Genomic DNA, 17,082 nt, shown 5'->3' with positions numbered 1-17,082 from the left:
ACTTCTGCCTGATCCTCACTTTTCTCCTTTCTAGGAAAGATCAGAAATCCCCTACAAGTTAATTATACCAAAGAAATTCAGAGGTGCGCCTGGTGCCCGGCACATGGTAGGTGCTTAGGAAATGACAGGTGTCTCCTCCCTGAGAGCGGACAGCTGCCCCGAGCCCCTTCCAGAGCAACCCCTGGACCAGCCACGAGTCAGCTCTGGCTGGGCAGCAGAGATCCTCGAGTTCCTGTTCTGGAAGCGTGAGTCAGGCCCAGGTGGGAGAGGAGGGAGGTCACGCTGGGGTCAGATGCCGGACCCAGACAGGATCAGACAGGCGTCTGGCTGCCACCTTATCATGATACTAGTAACTGGATCTCAGAAGATAAGGCCCTGGGGCGGAATGAAGCATTCTGGCTCTGTGGGCCGAAATGTCGTTGACGTGGGCTGTACGATGCGTAGATGCTTTTCAGACAGCACAGCCTGAAAAGGGCCAGCAAGCCCCCAAAGGCATTGCCTTCACAGCTGCTTTTGCTGCTACTTCTGGGGACAGAACCTCCATCAACTGGGGACCCCCATCACCTCCATGAGAGCTCCTGAATCTAGCTTGCCAGCCCAGAGCCCATCTCTGATTTCCTGAGAGCCTCTGTTCTTTATCTAGATCTTAGCAGTCACCAGTGAGGACCCAGATGCGCTTTCCACCAGGCTTTGGAGAACATCTGAGGAGTGGAAATTCCTCTTTTAACCCTCTTTCCTACACTTCTGACTCTTGAGCAGGGGTCCATCATCCGCTGTTGCTGTAAACTGTGACCGTTCAGTACAATGGACAGTGCTCATGAGTGGGGTGGGGTAGGGACAAGCTTCTCTGCGCTGTGCAAAAGTCAATGTTTCAGCCATACTAGGCATATGCCCAGTGCCCGGCTCCTTATCTCTAGGAGCCATTGTCTCTCTTGTTTCTTATGGCAGATAACGATGGCTTATCCATCTCTCAGGAGCAAAGTACGCCACTTTAAACAGTCAAACACATTAACGACCTTATTTAGGAATTAGGTGCCTCAGAGAGAGCCTTTGCAGGCTGAAACATGGAGGGAAGTGGTGATGGGACTTATCTCTTTGCTTCCCAGATATGCAGAAAAAGGCAGTGTGGGAACACACACACACACACACACACACACACACACACACACACCCCTGGACAGAGAAACAAAGCATTCATTGAGCACCTGCTGTGGACCAACCCTTATTAGGCACTGGGAGGGAGTGGACAGAAAAGCGAGTTTGCACAGTGTTTGCCTTTAGCAGCTCACAGTTGCATGGAGAAGATATGCATCAGCAAACGCTTACTGCTTTTCCATTTTTGAAATCTGTAGGACTATCCCAGGGAAAACATCAAACCTGTTAAAATATGCAAAAAGTGAAGCAGCAGCTTTGCTGTGGGAAAAACAAACCTCAGAAACTCTTAGTGACAGGCCACTGAACACTGGTTCCTAAGGCAGTCTTCTCCTGGTTCCACTGGCAACTGCACCAGCCAGGCCCCTGCCACCCCTGCTGGGGAAACAGTGAAGGGGAAATGGCATAGAGGGCCATATATACACACATATATATACACACACACACACACACACACACATTATATATATATATAATGTGACAATACCAGAGCAAAGGCACTCCTCTCTTCCTCTCCCCTCCTCCCTTCCCCAGTCTCCTCCTTCTCTGAGCCTTCAGGGCCTGATGGGAAGGTCTTGGTCCCAGTAGAGGGTAGGAAAAGTCCAGGTTTGCTTCACTTCCTATCCCAAGCCCCAGAGGCCACAGGCGACCGACCTCCTCCTGGAGTGCTTACTGCTGAGGTTCCTCACTGGAGCCTTGGCCCACAGCCAGCATCCAGCCCTCCCTGGCCAGCCTCAGGCCTGAACCCCTGCACAGGGAGGTGTTTGTCTGCCCACGCCTGGCAGGCTGCCCCAAGACAGTCAGGATGAACAGGTTTGGGCAGCTGAACTGACTGCAACCTTTGCCTTTAGTGAGATAAAGAAAGACTCAGAGCTTTCGACCACAGCCAGAATGAAGTTTTGGGACTTTTTCTTCCCCTTTGAAATAATTTTTAACTTATGAAAAAGTTGCAAGAATAGTACAAATAACTTTTTTTTTTTTTCTGTATCATTTGAGAGTAAGTTGCTGGCCTGATGACCCCTCACTCCTGAATAGTTTAATGTGTATTTCCTCAAACAAGGACATTCTCACTCTCACATAACCACAACACAGCCATTAACACCAGGGATTTCATCTCAATACGTTACTGCCATCAAGTCCTCAGACCCCATTTGTTTTTCCCAGTTGTCCCGGTGAGGTCCTTTAGAGCAAAAGGTTCCAGTTCAGAGTCAGGCATGGTTGCGTGCGACTGTCATGTCTGGTTAGCGTTCTCGAATCTGAAATAGTTCCTGCGTCTTGATTTCCATGACCTTGGCACTTGAGTTTTGTAAAACGTCCCTCAGTTGGGGTTTGCGTGATGTTTCTTCATGAATAGATTCTGATTCTGCATTTCTGGTAGGAAAATCACAGAAGCCATGCTGTGTTCTTCCTACAGCATCCGGTCAGGCCCTGCACCATCTTAATTTGTTCCATTACCGGTGATGTTAACTTTGATCACTTGATTAAGATGGTGTCTGCCAGGCTTCTCCAAGGTAACTTACATTTTTCCTCTTTGTAATTAAAAAGCACTTTATGGAGAGATCCTTTGAGACTATGTAAGTATCTTGATCTTCATCAAACTTCCTCCCACTGGTGTTAGCATCATTGATGTTTCTTGGCCTAATTATTACTGTGATAGTTGCCAAGTCCACTATTACTTCTGCATTTATCAGTTGGCATCTTCTGTACAGAAAAAGAAAAAGCTCTTTCTCTTCTCTACATTTATTTATTCATATTTTTATTTATATTAGTAGAGACTCAGGGATTCCTATTTTACTCATGATTTATTTTGGTTTTATTTTATTAATTTTAATTTATTTTTGTTAATTTATTTTTGAGATAGGGTCTTGCTCTGTCACCCAGGCTGGGGTACAGCGGTATGATCATAACTCACTGTAACCTCGAACTCTTGGGTCCAAGCAATCCTCCTGTCTCAGCCTCCCAAGTACCTGGGACTTCAGGTGTGCACCACCATGCCAGGCTCATTTTTTTTTTTTTTTAAAGACAGGCTCTTGTTATGTTGCCCAGGTTGGCCTTGAACTCTTGGCCTCAAGTGATCTTCCTGCCTTGGTATCCCAAAGTGCTGGGATGACAGCACCTGGCTTCATTATTTATTTTGGTGCTGAAAATCTCCCTGCTTGGCCAAGGGGTCACCCCTTCAGCAGGCTTCTGTGTCCTTTTGCGATACCCCCTCCATTCTTCAGGCACTTCCTTGCTTTCTAAAACAAGGTGTTCCTGGCTCATCTTGTGCTTTCCCTGTCCCACCCGTGGTACTGGCCATTTTTCCAAGGAATAGTCGTTTCTCTTGGTGGAGAATGGGATATGGAAACTGAGATCCGGGCACTAGCTCTCCTCAGTGCTTTCGAGAGTTGGTCCGTTTGTCAGTGATTCTTGGACTGGAGTCAGGGGAAGGATGTTTCCTTTAAGCTTTAATATTTGAAACCAGCAACTCTAAGCCTTGTTTGGGTGGTGAGCAACATGGAAATAATGAGACCTTTAATGAAAAATATAATCTATTGGTTGAATAAACAATATTCTATAGGAAATAAGATCATCAGTGGAGTTAGCAAATATATGTACATATCTGTATATGTGTTTATGTAAATATGCATCTACACAATTTAAATCTGTATATATTTTATCTATCTATCTATCCATCCATCCATCCATCCATCCATCCATCCATCCATCCATCCATCTATCCATCTGCCTGTCTGTCTTGAAGGCCTTGAGCCACACTGAAATCTCCGATACCAAACCCATGATCACATGGTTCATGCAGTTCCTCCCTTACCATACTTATAAATCCTTTCTCCTTTAGTGAGAAGAGTGTCTTCCATCATACCTGTGTGTATAATCAGTCTCTCCGTGTAGGCACCACTGCCGGCACAAGTGCCCTTGTCTGTACTGGGACAAAAAACCTCCCCGCTGCTGCCCTGGCACAATGCCTGCCTTCCCGGCCCCATCTAACAGCTTTGGGACTAAATTATTCAGGCAGGCAGGCAGCTCTTTGGACTTTTTGTGGACCAATGAATCATGACTTTTCCTGATCTTTGGAATGTTTTGCTCATAACTTTTTCTTAAAAATGATACATTTTGCCATTTTTTTTTGAGACAAGGTTTCACTTCTATCACCCAGGCTGGAGTGCAGTGGCATGATCTCGGCTCACTGCAACCTCTGCCTCCCAAGCTCAAACGATTCTCCTGTCTTAGCCTCCTAGTAGCTGGGACCACAAGCTCATGCCACCATGCCCAGTTATTTATTTATTTTTTTTCTGTGGAGACTGGGTTTTGCTATGTTCCTCCAAGCCAGTCTCAAACTCCTGAGCTCAAGTGATCCACCTGCCTCAGCCTCCCAAAGAGCTGGGATTATAGGCATGAGCCACCGTGCCCGGCCTGTTTTGCCATTATTAAAGTACCAAGTTTCATGAATAACGTCTGCAAAGGAAAACCATTTCTCTATGCACAACACTTCTGACAGCAAATGTGTGCATTTTCTACACAATTCTCCAGTTCTCTGCAGACACCAACTGGGTGTCCTACAATTTAATTTAGTTTGAACACTAACTACCCAGGGTAGGGGAGAGCCTGCAGGTTAAAGTCTCAGTCCCACAAGACTGCCCCCATTTCAGATGCCAATCGCAAGTACTGAGTGCCCACACCTCTGTCTAGTTTGGCTACAAATCCAGGGTTCCCACAACCCCCTCCTTAGGTTCAATAATTTACTCTAATGGCTCACAGAACTCAGAAACACTTTCTTTAGATTTACTGGTTTATCACAGAGGAGATTATAGAAGATAGACATGAATAGCCAGATGAAGAGGAAATAGGACAAGGTCTGGACGTGTCCTGAGTGCAGGAGCTTCTGTCCCCGTGGAGCTGCGATGCACCACTGTCCTGGCAAGTGGATGCATTCTCCAACCTGAAAGCTCTCCTACCTCGTAGTTTAGGGATTTTTATGGACGCTTCATCGCATAAGCATTAACGATTATTGCTCAATCTTTAGCCTCACTCTCCTCCCCAGAGCATAGGGGAGGGGGGCGAAAGTTCCAAGCTTCTAATCAGACATTGACCTTTCTTATGACCAGCCCCTATCCTGATGCTATCCAGGAGCCCACTGGCAGTCAGTTCATTAGAACAAAAACTCCACTCCTATTGTCCAGGAAATTAGGAGCTCTGTGTCAGGAACAGGGGTTGAAGACTAAATATTAGAACAAAAGATGCTGCTAGCACCCCTGTCACTCAGGTTATTACAAGGGTTTAGGAGCTCTGTGTCAGGTGCTGGGGGCAGAGACCCAATATATATATATTGGATTATGACATAATTTGGAAAACAGAGAAAGGGAGTCAATCATAATTCCAGCCCTCAGTACAACCATTGTTTAGTATTTAAATGCATTTCCTTTTAGTTTTTTCCTCCAGTGCACCTGTTTTTCTTTTAAGCATAATTGTAAGTGTAATGTTGCTACCTCTTTCCATTCTGCATGTTTACTTAAGACAATAAAAACATTTATTACTTACAAAATACCTGGCATGCACCAAGATCTGTATAAATTGTTTTCTCTTTCTCATTAAATCCTTAACATAATCCTGGGAAGTAGGCATTTTCCTGACACTACAGATAAAGAAACCAAGGCTCCGGGAGTCTCAGTTGCACTTTGGATAAGCAATAGAGCTAGGATTGGAACCTGGATATCTTTGACTCTGAAATCTCTGCTCTACCCATTGTGGTATCCAGCCTCCCCAAGCATAAGTACTTTTTTGATAGTACAACACTATTCCCATAGCTCTGATTTTACATGCAGACATATTATGCTAATGAGAGATGATTTCACAACTTAACCACGCCTCTGTTGTAGAACACATGAGCTACTTTCTGTCACTCTATAAATAATACCATGATTAACATCTTCATGGATACGGCTCTTAACCAAACTGTTTTTCTAAAGGGTTGCCCTCATTTGAATGCCAGACTTAAACCGTAATAGCATATTATTATTTTAAAAAATAGTTGATGCTTTTTTAGGCACAGTATCTTGGTTTAATTGGCACATGGTTGAATACAGGTTTGGCTTTATTCAAGAAACATTTAAAGGGTACCTGCTGTATACCAGGAATGATGGTAGGAATGGAAGATACAGAGGTGTTTGTAGTATACGACTCACTCAGAAAGCCAAAACCAGGGCGTTTCGATTACTTTAACCCATGACTCACTCAGCTGATGGTTTCAGGGGCTGTGCTGGAGAAGCCTTGGTGATACGGGTGCAAATGCCAAAAAAAGGGTAGGTCTCATCAGCTCAGGGAAAATGTGATGCAGAGTAGGTGGCATTGCCGGCTGATGAGTGTGACAGTTACTAAGTTACTGTCTCTTTGCTCCAAACCCACACTCAGACTCTCAGCTTTGGGGTGCTGGAGCGGACTCTGTGGCTCACGTATGCCTTGTCAACTGGCTCCTGCCTGGGATGTGCAGATAGGGGGCGCCAGAGGGAGACGCAAGGCGTTGCTTTCTGCGGGCGTCCCGTTTGTTTGCTGTGCTTGTGAGCAGTGTGTCTTCACCCTGCCGTCCGGTTGGCAGTTTTCCCTACACTTGGAGAATCAGCCTCATTGTGCCCTCCTACTCAGAGATGCCAGCACCAGCCAGTCTGGTACGGATACTGTACTACCCCTGTCTCAGGGCTCTGGGTCCCAGGCCCACAGGGCCTTGCTTTTAGCACCTGCCAAGCAGGGCTTCCTCCTTAAAAGTCTGAGTTTCAGGGGCTCCTCCTCTAAGTTTCCAAGTTTTCGGAACCTCTAACTTCTTCCCTCTGTCACCTCAGCCCTAGCTATGGTAGCTACTTCTGCTAGTTCTGTGATATTTTATAGCTAGTTACTCTTTCACTTACCCAGTCAACAACTCTAAACCTAGTTACTAATTCTATTTATGTATTTATTTTTTGAGACAGGGTCTCACTCTGTCACCAAGGCTGGAGTGCAGTGGCATGATCTTAGTTCACTGCAACCTCTGGCTCAAGCCATCCTTCTGACTCTGTCTTCTGAGTAGCTGGAATTATAGATGTACGCTGCCACACCTGACAAGTTTTTACAATTTTTGTAAAGATGGAGTTTTGCAGTGTTGCCTGGGCTGGTCTCAAACTCCTGGGCTCAAGTGATCCACCTGCCTCTGCCTCCCAAAGTGCTGGGATTAGAGATGTGAGCCATCGTGCCAGCCTTAGTTAATAATTCTTTACTCTGTTCAAATAACTAGTGTGGGTATTGTCTCCTCATTGAACCTGACTGATAAAGGACAGGCCTTGAGCCCCCGAGTTGCTGAGGCCCTTGTGGTAACCACATGCGTTATTTTGTTTTATTTAACAGTGTACACAGAGACATGAGGAAATTGTAAAGTTGATTTTAAATCAACTTTAAATCAATAAAGTTGATTTTAAAAAATCTTTGAGGTTTGGTTGAAGTCTGTTTAATAAGCCATTCGAACTTGGGATCCCCTACCCCACTCAGAATAGCCAAATTCTGTCCCTCCTCACTTCAGCAGAGGTTTATTCTCTGGAGATGGCTAGATAGAGGGTCTTTGTAACAAGGTATGGTACGTCCTATTTAGGGTATAGATACCTACTAAAAAGATAAGAGTAAGTGAAGGTTTACAACTGAATGCTGAGACCCCTCTGTCCTCTTTTCTCATTTTGTTTCCAGAATGCTGGAAGCCAAGCTTGCACATTCCAGGCAGCGATTTGGAAGATTCTTTTCTGTGCATGACCAGCTGGAAAGGAAAAACCCCAAAACACTGGCATTGTGACTTCTCCATGTGAACAGTTTAACTAGTTCGTCGAGGTGGACATGCCTCATTCATGCTTTAGTGACACCCCTTGAAATGTGAATCATCCATGGGTCACTAGTCATTGGAGAAGAGCCTCTCACACAAAAATTGGAACTCAGATCACAAACAACAACAACAACAATCCAAAAAATAAAAAAATAAAACATTAGGAGCAGAGACTAAAGGAAAGATGGAAATATTAAAAGAAAAATATTATTTTAAAAATTAATATGTATTAAAATTTTATTTAAAGTAAAAATAAATAAAAATAATTGATATTAATTAATACCAATATTCTCTCTTCTGTTAATATCCTCAGAGAGAAAAAGAAGATATTTCATCCTGGAAACAAGAGTAGAATGCAATAAAAAAGGTGTAGTCAGAAAACATGATGAGCCCTAGGAAGTTAAAACAATGATAGCAGAAATGAAAAATTTAGTAAAAAGCTTTGAAGAGAATATGAAAGAAATCTAGAGAGTAGAGAAAAAGGACAAAGCGCTAGGAAACAGGAGAGCAAAGATTAGAAAATCAGAGACCCAGTTCAGGAGTTAGTTCCAGCACTGAATAAGGAGAGTTCCAGAAAGAGAAAACAGAAAGAATGTAAAGGAAGAAAACTCAAAGAAATAGCCTGAGCAAATTTCCAGAACTGAAAGATATGAGCTTGTTAATGCAATAGCCCACTAAATCTCCAAAAGATCAAGTCATTTCACTGGGACAGGGAAGATTCAACAAACATATGGTTTGGGGGAGAAGATTTCACATAAGAAATCTAGAATCAGATGGTTTCAGACTTTTCAGCAGCGATACTGGTGGCTAGAAGGCAATGGATACCCTTAAACTAGTGAGGGCAAACATTTTACAACTCAGAATTCCACAGCTGCCAAAATTATGAATTAGTCTTGAGAATAAAAAAGTTCAGACATGTACTTTCTCAACACATTTTCCTCACAAACCTCAGAAAGCTACCAAACTAGAAAGTAAACTAAGGAAGAGATAGAATGTAGGAGACAGAAAGTCCCCAGCAAGAGACAAATCCTAGCCTCATGATGGTGTTGGGAGGCACCAAGGTGAGAGCAGTGCATCAGGTCTAGAGAGCACCAGTCCAGGTGGGAACGGGGAGAGACTTTGGGAAAAACGGCTCCAGATGATGAAATTGATAGAATCATTGACATGTTCTATCAATTTATCAACGAGGGAGATTCTGGAATGATTCATTAAATCTGGGAAAAGCGAAAGTAGGGAAGCATATTGATTGAATGGTCCCAAAACTAAATGAAGTATACTATACCCCTTTGCTCTGAATATCAATTAATGAAATAATTCTATCAGGAGGAGGGGAGATGGGAAATATGGTGGCCCTGGGATGGTTGTTAAAGAGAGGTAAATTCTTACTTTTCAGAGTGAGAAGTCAATAGTTAATGCTCAAACCTGAAAAGTTGAGAAGTAGCAGTATAAATATGTTATTTAGAGATATGGATATAAAATTTAAAATAGAAGGCCAAAACTTGAATGTGGTTGCCATTGGGGAGCAGACATTGTGTGTAAGTAAGAGCTGTTATTTTTCATAATAAGTCTAATGGTTTGCTTCTTTAAATCACACAAGTATAAATTTGTTTTTGTTTTGTTTTTGAAACAAGGTCTCACTCTGTTATCCAGGCTGAAGTGCAAAGGTACAATCATGGCTCACTGGAGCCTTTGTCTCCTGGGTTCAAGCGATCCTCCCACCTCAGTCTTCTGAGTAGCTAGGACTACAGGTGCATGCCACTTTGCTTTTAAAAAATTTTTTTTTGTGTTTTTTTTTTTTTTTTTTTTTGTAGAGACAGGGTCTCACTATGTTGCTCAGGCTGGTCTTGAACTCCTGGACTCAAGTGATCTTTCTGCCTTGGACTCCTAAAGCGTTAGGATTACAGGCATGAGCCACCATGCCCGGCCAGCATGTATAGCTTTGATAAAAATGTATATATCTGTATCAACATTTATCTATCTCTGGAGCATATTGGAAAGTGGTGGCTGAAGTGGGGAAGGGTGACTTTTTTTTTCCTTCCCTCATTGTGCTGCTGGGATAATCCATCAATAGTATAAAAAGCTAATCAGTTAAATGATGGTGGATGGGGAAGTTTGGTCTTTTGCTAGAGCCCAAAGCAGCTGCATCAGAAGCTTTGAGTTCCTAGAACCCTGGCCCCAAGGGCCTTGAGGGAAGCTTGTTTGTCTAGCAGAGCCAAGATCCTCTGAATTATTGAGCTGGGTTGATCCACTCTCTCAGAGCAAGAGAAGGGTCCAGCCCTGGCCATAAAATCTACTGACACTGGCTGCCCTCTATAGAGGGGGACTCACTTTGTTTACCTGAGCTGGGATAAGAGCGTTGTCATCCGTTAATACCTGTAACAGCAAGAAAATTTGGGGGCTCTCCTCACTCTTCAGAGTGCTGCCAGCTTGAAGGAGGGAACCAACAATCAAACAGGTGCCTACTACTGAGGACAACGGAACAAAGAAAATAGAACTTTTTTTGTTTGTTTTTGTTTTCTGAGATGGAGTTTCACTGTTTTTGCCCAGGCTGGAGTGCGATGGTGCGATCTTGGCTCACTGCAACCTCTGCCTGCTGCGTTCAAGTGGTTCTTGTGCCTCAGCCTCCAGAGTAGCTGGGAGTACAGGCATGTGCCACCATGCCCAGCTCATTTTTTTTTTTTTTTTTTTTTTTTTGAGATGGAGTCTCGCTCTGTCACCCAGGCTGGAGTGCTGTGGCCGGATCTCAGCTCACTGCAAGCTCCACCTCCCGGGTTCACGCCATTCTCCTGCCTCAGCCTCCCGGGTAGCTGGGACTATAGGCACCGCCACGTCGCCCGGCTAGTTTTTTGTAGTTTTTAGTAGAGACGGGGTTTCACCGTGTTAGCCAGGATGGTCTCGATCTCCTGACCTCGTGATCCGCCCGTCTCGGCCTCCCAAAGTGCTGGGATTACAGGCTTGAGCCACCGCGCCCGGCCGCCCAGCTCATTTTTTGTATTTTTAGTAGAGACAGAGTTTCACCACGTTGGCCAGCCTGGTCTCGAACTCCTGATCTCAGGTGATCTGCCCGCCTCGGCCTCCCAAAGTGATGGGATTACAGGCGTGAGCCACTGTGCCCGGCCAAGAAAATAGAACTTTAAAACAATCTACAGCACCAAATATAACCTCCATAGGCATCCAGCAGCATATTACTAAGAAATGATATGGAAATAAGAATAAGGATTTTGGCAATTAAAAAGAAATCTTAAACTTAAAATTCAACAGCAGAAGTAAAAAGAATAAATACTGCTGGGCCATGGGGGAGGTCATCTAGAAGGTCAAATGGAGAAACTATGTTGCAACACAAAACAAAAGCACAAAGAAATGGAAATAATGAGTGAGAAGAGCAGTGATGCTAAAGCTAGGAGATCTTGTATCTGAATAATATTTGCTCCAGAAGAAGAGAAAGGAACAAATGGAGTAGAGCCAATAAAGAAAGAAACAAGACAAGAAAACTTCTCTGACCTAAAGAAGACTTGAATATTGAGCTCAAAAGCATTCTTTGAGTGCCTAGAAATAGTAACAAAAACAAGACACATACCTAATCATATGCTGGTGAAATTTCTGAACTTCAAAGGAACTTCAAAAGAAAATAATCCTTAAAAATTCCAGATGTAAAAACAACCAAGAACAAAATCAGTTACCTGAAGAGGAAAGAGAATCAGAAGGTCACTGAAGGCATCTTCTGCAATTTGGGAAGACCAAGGACCATGGAACAATACTCACAATTTCTGGGGAAAGTTCTCAGATCTAAGAATCTTGGCCAAAATATTATTTAAGTGTGAGGGGCAAAGACAGACATTTTCGGATATACAAATATATCCCCATTGACCATTTCTAAGGAAACTATCAAAGAAGGTAGTCTAGGCAATTGAAACTTAAATTTGAAAATCAAGTGAGCAAAACAATTTAAAACTCACAATAGGGGAAGACAAATAGCACAAGAAACAGTGGAGACCAATAAATCTAGTGGAATGTGTAGTAAATAAATGAATGACAATAAAGTGATTTAAACTATTATAAATTAGAAAGAGTTTTTGAAAGAGAAGACAAGGAAGAAAAACCCTTGGAATAGTTTGAAACTAAAATGATAGGTTATTTCCACCAAATCCAGGATTTGAGATAGAGGGATTGTGGGGATGAGGATGGGGAAATAAAAGGTGCTATAGGTGTGATCTAAATTGAGGCGATTACATTACTCTATGCTTTTGGTATGATGATGGTGAAATATGGGTTCAAGTATAACTTGAAAGACCTATTAGTAATAGGTCTCACTCTGTCTCCATGCTGGAGTGCAGAGACCCAATCTCGGTTCACTGCAACTTCTGCCTTCTAGGCTCAAGAGATCCCCTCTCCTCAGCCTCCCATGTAACTGTAACTGGGACTACAGGCACGCACCACCACACCCAGCTACTCTCCTCCTCCCCCTCCCCCTTCTTCTCCTTCTCCTTCTCCTTCTTGGATATATTTTGAAGATACAGGGTTTTGCCATGTTGCCCGGGCTGGTCTTGAACTCCTGAGCTCAAGCAATTGCCTGCCTTGGCCTCCCGAAGTGCTGGGATTACAGGGATGAGCCATCACACCTGGCCAGTGTTCTTTAATTTTGAATTCTTCTTAATGACGAGGCTGCGTTGATTAATTGCCCTTATAATTATAATCAATGAAGTAAGAAACATTGTAAAGTAAATGGTGTTCAAAGATACCCTGTGGTTCCATAAGCAATGTCTGGCGAAACGCCTTTCTTGCATTTCTTACATTCTTTCCCTGTATGCTTTCTCCACTACCCAGAAACAATGACTAATGACTGTTACTAGGGAAAAGGGCTAGAGAATGGCATGTAGGTGATTTTGTGAGGGCCCAGAATAAGAACTGAATAACATATGATGCCAATAAAGATGGATATCTGAGTACTTATAAGCTCTTATTTGTTAGGAAAGGGAGCTGTTCTGGCATGCACTATAGGGGATTTGTAATCCTCATTTTTAGAAAACCGGACTCTGTGATGGGATTTAGAAGACACCAGGTTGAAAGCCACCAGTGGAGCAGCATGGTGAAGTCTCTGGCCTAGAAATTAAGGTGCCTCAGTTTAGCTGTGTGTCTGCCGTTTTTGTGAACCATGTGTCTTTGCATAACTCACTTAAGCCCTCTGAGACTAATTTTCCCACTCCAGGAAAACTGTTGCTGCACGTAGTCAGCACTCTTAAAATCTCTCGAAATGTCTGTTGAATAAATAATGAATAAACAAATGAGTAAAATGACTTGTTGAAGGTTGCCCTCAGTGTGAGCTGTGCCTGAGCCCACAGGTGTCCGGATGCAGCCTGATGCTCCATCCAGCTTAGCACACCTCCCCAACCCACTCACCGTTCTCAACACCCTGCACACCTTGCAGAGACTCTGCTCCTGGTTCTCCACAGAGCACAGCACCAGGGTGCAGACCAGCATGTCCACAGAGCCATCGGCCACCTGGTGCATGTTCTCCCCAGCAGCTACCATAAAGCACTCAAACTGCAGGTGTCAGTTCTCTGCAATACTCTTGATCAAAAACTTCTCAAAGTTGGGGTTGGGGTCAATACAGGTCACCCTGCACCCAGGTGGGTAGAACCTGAAGTTGGCCCCCGTGCCACAGCCCACCTCCAGCAGGGAGAGCTTCCCGGAGGGGCCCGCAAACTCCTGCAGGTTGCCAAAGAGCTCCCGCTTCTTGCTTGCCCTCTGTTCTTTGTACATCACATCCTCGCCAAGAAGTAGGGGAACCATTTTTGCACATCCAGTTCTACAAGCCCATAAAGTTCAGCAGGTACATGGGAAATGCTAGGATGTCAATGGCCAGCAACCAGGAGGCCCAGGAGACACTGCTGACCAAAGGCAGGGAGCAGTGCCCAGTGGCAAAGTGGATGCCGCTGAGCTGGGGACTGCATTGGTGGTCACACCCAATCTCGAGGATATGACTTTCTCCACTAATGCTCTGCAGGCTAGAGCTCGAGGAGTGGATTCCAAGGTTTAGGCTGAATAGGGCTGGAGATTTATCCAGGTGGGGACTGAAGAGTCAGGGGTCAGAGCGTGAGGGTAATGGTCAGGGAGCCCAAGCTGGAAAGAAAGGCGAAAGGAGGGTGGTAGGTGGGGAGAAAACGGAACAGCCAACTTCAGGACTGGGGTACTGGGGTGCTGGTGTAGCTGAGGAATCCATCAATGACAGTGAGAGTTGTTATCAGTGGTCCTGCAGTTTAGGATCTTGAGTGTGACCTCAGATGTAGGCAAGAGAAAAAGCATGCAGTGAAAGAATTGAGGAGCTCAAGAAATTCAAAGGGTAAGATGCTGGGTGGGTCATTTGCACTGAGAATGAGGGAGCTCAGGGTGGAGAGGAAGCAGGACCTGGGTACCAGAGTCCACAGTGAGCATGAAGGGAGTCAGGTCAGGAGGTGGCTGTGGGGCTGGCAGGGATCAGCCTCAGGGGAGAGAGGCAGGAGTGGTGGAGCTGGATGGCAGGAGCCCACAGGATTTTTAGAATCACAGTGATCTGTGCAATCAATATATAAAGGTTAAAAACTCAATCAGTGGCCGGGCGTGGTGGCTCAAGCCTGTAATCCCAGCACTTTGGGAGGCCGAGACGGGCGGATCACAAGGTCAGGAGATCGAGACCATCCTGGCTAATACGGTGAAACCCCATCTCTACTAAAGAATACAAAAAACTAGCCGGGCGATGAGGCGGGCGCCTGTAGTCCCAGCTACTTGGGAGGCTGAGGCAGGAGAATGGCGTAAACCCGGGAGGCGGAGCTTGCAGTGAGCTGAGATCCGGCCACCGCACTCCAGCCTGGGCCACAGAGCCAGACTCCATCTCAAAAAAAAAAAAAAAAAAAAAAAAAAAAAAACTCAATCAGTGTATAAAGGATTTTCTTTTCAACCAACAGCATTCCAGTGAATGGTCAAGTCACTGGATTAAATGAATTAGTCAATTCATTAATCGCTTCTCTATTGACAGGCATTTAGGATGTTTCTATTTTTTCACAAATATACCACATTCCAATTTGAATTCCAAGATAATGAAAAAATTAGTTTTTTTCTTTATGAGTCAGAGGACGTGTTTTTAGGGGATAGACAATGAGTAATAGTTCCCTAAATGCAGCAAGGAGCCAAACAGAATGCCTCCTCTCTGGGAAAGGAGTAGCAGGGGCCGCAGGCACAGAGGTGTCTAGGGCAGGTTTAGCAGAGCCAGGTAATGTGGATGACCTGGGGCTGCTTTGAGTTCATAGCTCGGTTCTAGAGCGTGAGGTGGGACAGCTAGGAGGGTGGTGGGAAGACAGTGTGTGTGTGTGTGTGTGTGTGTGTGTGTGTGTGTGTGTGTGTGTGTGTGACAGAGTGCTATGGAGACAGGAGCCTGCATTTGGGGCAGGCAGATGACCAACGAGGAAAGACTGTGGGATTAATTCACCTCACGATTCTGCCCAGGATTTCCTAAGGTGGTCTTGGTGAGGCCAACAAAGGCCGGGTGGGGTGGAGACAGAAGCTGGATGGATGGTTGAGCTGTGAACTCTTGTGGGCAGGAATCTTATCTGCAGCCTCTTGGGTTGGCAGCACTTTGAGAAGCCCTTCAGGGGATGTTTGCATGCTCCACCTGGCACCGAGTGGGCTCCTAGTGCTGGCCTGTGAATGGAGAGGCAGGAGGAGACTGGCCAGGGCTGGAATGGCCTGGAATGCTTCAGGGAGGGGAGGAGAGGCCAAGGGGTGAATGTCAGGCAGGCCCTGGAATGGGGAAATGTTGCTCAAAGTGGTCACCCACCCTCAACCCCAGATGTGAACCTGAAAAGTCCAGAGACCTTTTCTCCTTCCCGTTGTCCTCCCCAGCCCTCTCTAGGTATGGAATCTGGGAATTTCATCTTGGGTGAAAAATCCATGACCCAGGGAAGGGCAGTGACATGTTCAGGGCCTCAAGGCAGCAACAGTGTCCTGACAAAGATTTCCCAGCCAGGTTTTAGGAGAGAAGCGAATGCAGGAACTCCTGGCCTGGGTGGGCACAGCCTCCAGATTGCAGATCCTGTAGGGGGCTGGAGGCAGAACTTGTTGGGGGAGGTGTGGGAAGGCAGGCATTGGTGTGAGAGGCAGTGGTGAAAACAGAGTTGAAGATGAGCCCTGAGGGGTAAGGAAGTTGGAGTGTGTGTGTGTGTGTATAAATTAAACAATTGGTCTCTTTGCCTGCTTGGGTGTTGGGGAAGGAGGGCAGTGAGATTCCTATGAATGCAAATATCACAGGGCCAGCTAATCCGTATGCTCTTCAAGCTACAACCAGGCACAATTCCAGGTGGAATCTCTCTCGCCTCACACACACATACATGCCCCACAGCCGATTGCACAGCGGGTCTCCTTGGGCACCCCTCTGCCCCTGGCCTGAGCTGACCCAACACCAAAGGCTAGGGCCGGGAGGGGAGACAGGGAGGGTGGCTGGTGAGCCTCTACTAAGATCACTGAGAAGGGGTGACATTCTTTAGCCTTGCTGGAAGTCCTTGTGCTTTAACTGAAATGGCCAACCAGGAAGGACATTCCATCCCCACCCTCGTCTCCCCCAAAGGCTTGGTCTGAGGTGACGAATCTGGCCAGCTTATTGGGAGGGGTTAGAAGTGGGCTAAGGGCAGACGGAAGCCAGGCCTGAGAACAGGGTGTGGCAAGCATGATTGGCCCTACTGGGAAGTGAGGCTAGCACTCAGGCTTTGTCGGGTATTCCCTGTTCCAGCACCAGAGGCTTACCCCTCTTGACTGGGTTTGAAACTGCTGGGAATTGTTTGGTGGTGGCTTCATGGGAGAAATATAGTGAGAGCTGAGGACTTTCAAATAGGAAAATGGTGGGGGGAGCGGGAGGAGAGTTGAGTGCTAATAGAAGCACACACACTCAGGCAGGCTTGCAAATGTGTGCCATTGTGTAACCACAGCTGCCCCCTCGCCTAGGATGCACGCACAGACCCCCATCTGTGTAAGCAGGCTCAGACATGCGCGTGCATATGCCTGGGGGTGTGAGCACAGCAGAGCCCAAAGGCCTGCAGGCGTGTACACACAGAAGTGTACACACATCC

At 45.5% G+C, this 17,082-nt stretch overlaps 1 pseudogene; it reads right to left on the bottom strand.

The window, feature by feature from the left end:
• Positions 1-360: 360 nt before the first annotated feature.
• On the bottom strand, positions 361-17,000 carry LOC104670676 (annotated as a pseudogene).
• Positions 17,001-17,082: the final 82 nt, after the last annotated feature.

This window comes from Rhinopithecus roxellana, chromosome 10 (genome assembly GCF_007565055.1).
Source record: "Rhinopithecus roxellana isolate Shanxi Qingling chromosome 10, ASM756505v1, whole genome shotgun sequence".
In the NCBI taxonomy this organism is placed as follows: domain Eukaryota; kingdom Metazoa; phylum Chordata; class Mammalia; order Primates; family Cercopithecidae; genus Rhinopithecus; species Rhinopithecus roxellana.
This window is presented reverse-complemented; position numbering and strand designations above follow the sequence as displayed.